This window comes from Schistosoma mansoni (genome assembly GCF_000237925.1).
Source record: "Schistosoma mansoni, WGS project CABG00000000 data, chromosome 3 unplaced supercontig 0124, strain Puerto Rico, whole genome shotgun sequence".
NCBI classification, from domain to species: domain Eukaryota; kingdom Metazoa; phylum Platyhelminthes; class Trematoda; order Strigeidida; family Schistosomatidae; genus Schistosoma; species Schistosoma mansoni.
This window is the reverse complement of record NW_017386010.1, coordinates 417005-420091: the sequence shown is the minus strand read 5'-3', so window position 1 is coordinate 420091 and position 3087 is coordinate 417005.

Genomic DNA, 3087 nt, shown 5'->3' with positions numbered 1-3087 from the left:
GTGTGTATAGAACAATTCGTTAATATATATGTACATACAAAATTACAGTTTGAAATGTGTAAACCAAAAAGAATTGTAAAGTAAACCTGTAACCATTTCTATTTCATATAGATATTGATATAAATGAACAAGCTACTGTCCCATTAATTGACAAATGTAATATATATCAGTGTTTATTTATCAAAACAAAAAAACAATAGTGTGATTGTGACTGGTTAATACCATGTTAACCAATCAAATTTCCTTCTAAATTCATCAGAATTTATAGTTTGATGACTGAATATTTATTTACTTATTTATTTAAACACAAATATTGGTACAAGGAAGCACCACATATATATGTGCCACACAAATCTCATATGATTTGTGTGAGGGCTGTGATACTGCCAAGGTGCCCAAAGTGAATCAGGTGGTTTTCTTAGGTGGCCACACCACCAGCCTTTGACCTAAAGGTCTAACCCAAAAGGTAGTAGAGCATCGTGAGGAGATGCAGCCCCATGGTAGACGATGACCAACGATTGATTCATATACCATATTTCCCCTCAGGATACTGGAGCCCATGTGCACCATTGGCTTGGAATCACAGTTTTCCAACTCCCCTAGGTGGACTCGCCGTGTCCACCAATCCGGTCAAAGAGCCGGACATTCGCTTATCATCCTCTCAATTTCGTGAACATCACCCCCACCACGAAAAGTCAGTGAGTAGGACTTCCGTGGCAGAGGCTATATACGTGTGGCCATGTGAGAGCATTTGGAGAGGGAGAGCGGACTCTCCCAACTCTCGGCCGTACCAGGGCATTTGGGGGTAGATTGTTGATGAATAAATAGTTGTATTTGTTTTTAAAATTAAAAAGAACCTTCATTCCATTTCGTTGTTGAATATGAGTATAGATCATGAAAGATTTAAAGTATAGAAATAAGAAATAATCTTAATAGTTTTAAATGTATAGGCTGTAGTTCAACCACGTAAATTGTGAAATACATACTCACCAAATATATTGGAATATGGTTGTGCAATATTACAAATTAATTTGAGTTAACACATGTAAACTATTGGACTCTAGTCTAGTGGTCTAGAGATTAAGTGCTTGTGTATGGGTTTGAAGGTTCTGGATAAGATTCCTGATGAAAGGGTTGTAGATGAGCCTTATTGAAGAGTAATATGGTTGGACGAATTAACTGTTCAGTGCTTCCTGGTTTTCAGTTGTTGTTTAAGTGAGATAGATCGATGAAATATAAACGTTCCCATAAACCCATACTATAATTGCATAATTTAGATAAGATGCTTTTTTGCTTTGACGAACAAATATTTTTTGTTAAACCGTCAAATAAGTGAAGAGTTTTAGATGTATTTTATCGAAATTTCATGTCGATACATAATTCATCGTAAATTATGCTGCTTTAGTAAGCAAAGATGGATAGTGGCTAGCAGTGGAATCCAGGACGTGAGTATCTTCCTATCTGGGACTCGTCAGCTGTATGAACATGCATCTCACAGTTGATGTTCACTCTGGGACTCGAGATGCAGGTACATCCAGCTGACGAGTCCCAGATAGGACGAAACGCACGTCCTTGATTCCACTGCTAGCCACTATCCATCTCTGCTTACCATGCTTGTGAATTTAGGCTATATCGAGGCAATACGCACAGTATGCACATATGCGAATTAGAGACTGACCAGTTACAGTCCTAACACATCGATGGGAAGATTCAAACAAACAATACTAAGTGAATATGTTGCTTTAGATAAAACAGTTCTCTGATGTTTCTTAAAAGTATATACTATAATGTAGTTTGAATTCAATACCGATTGATATTATCCAATAAAGCATGTCTGGAATCTCAAGGGAACTAGTGCTTAACTAAATGATATCACAGTTAGAAACATTATCGATAACCTAATAATTCCTTCTGTAGAACTGTGATGTTTGCACCGAGTTAAAGAAAACCAATTTTAAAATGGGTGTTTGCCTAACAGAACAACTGATAATTTCTTGATACTGGAGTAAATGTTTCCGGAAAATTTAATAAGTAATACATTCTGTAGAGTGAAAGACGTCTAGATTACCTAGTAACTTTGCAGTATTTAGTACTTATATAAGTTCGAACATGATAACAACTTGGGATTTTACATCTCTCAATAAATATAATATGTTTAATACTGTTTAGATGGAACTGAATGATCCCCTCTACTAGTTTCAATCAATGGAGACTATGGGATTTCAACTAAATGATTTAAGCACATCGAAGTCATATGGAGAATGATTACTTCTTGATCATTTTTAGCTGGCTATAAGTTGTCAGTAAAAGATCTTCGCATATTCATATCTCATAGCCTCGACACATCAGAGAAAAAGTGATATCTAAGTCTTAATCTTAATTCATTGATATTTAAATGGCCAACTGGAACTCTTCCAATTCCTCACGACATATTTATGTTCATTATATTAGGAATACGTATATTACTTAGTTAGACAAAAAATAATGCTTTGCTTTATCCTACTGAACTCGTCTCTGACTTCAACTCATTCAGAAATTCATGTCAATAGTTTGTGTCTAGGGAACAGTAGCTACTCTGTCACATTATATTACTGTATTTCATCTATAAATGTGAATAATATTCACTTACTTTAACAATCCATGATTCAGACTTTGTTTATTAATTACAAAACAAAAAAGATTTTTCCTGCTTTAATAATAATTCAAAGCCTTCTGTGGGAGAAGACAAACCAGCTTCCAATTGAAGGGGAAATTAGGAAAAGACGTTTGGTGTGGATAGGACATGCATTTCAGAAATCATCAAACTGCATAACGAGCAAGCGCTAACTTGGGATCCTGAAGGGAAACGGAAAAGAGGAACGCCAAAGAACACACTGCGTCGGGAAATGGAAGCGATCGGAAAGAACTGGAAAGGATTATCCAGGACAGAGTTGGATGGAGAATGCTCGTGGGCGACCTATGTTCCTCCACAAGGAGTAACAGGCGTAAGTAAACGTTATCTGATTAAACGGTGAGATTTCGGATTTCTGAGTAATTATTTATAAGCGAAATACTGGGACGATTTCTTTGCATCATAAACATTTAAAC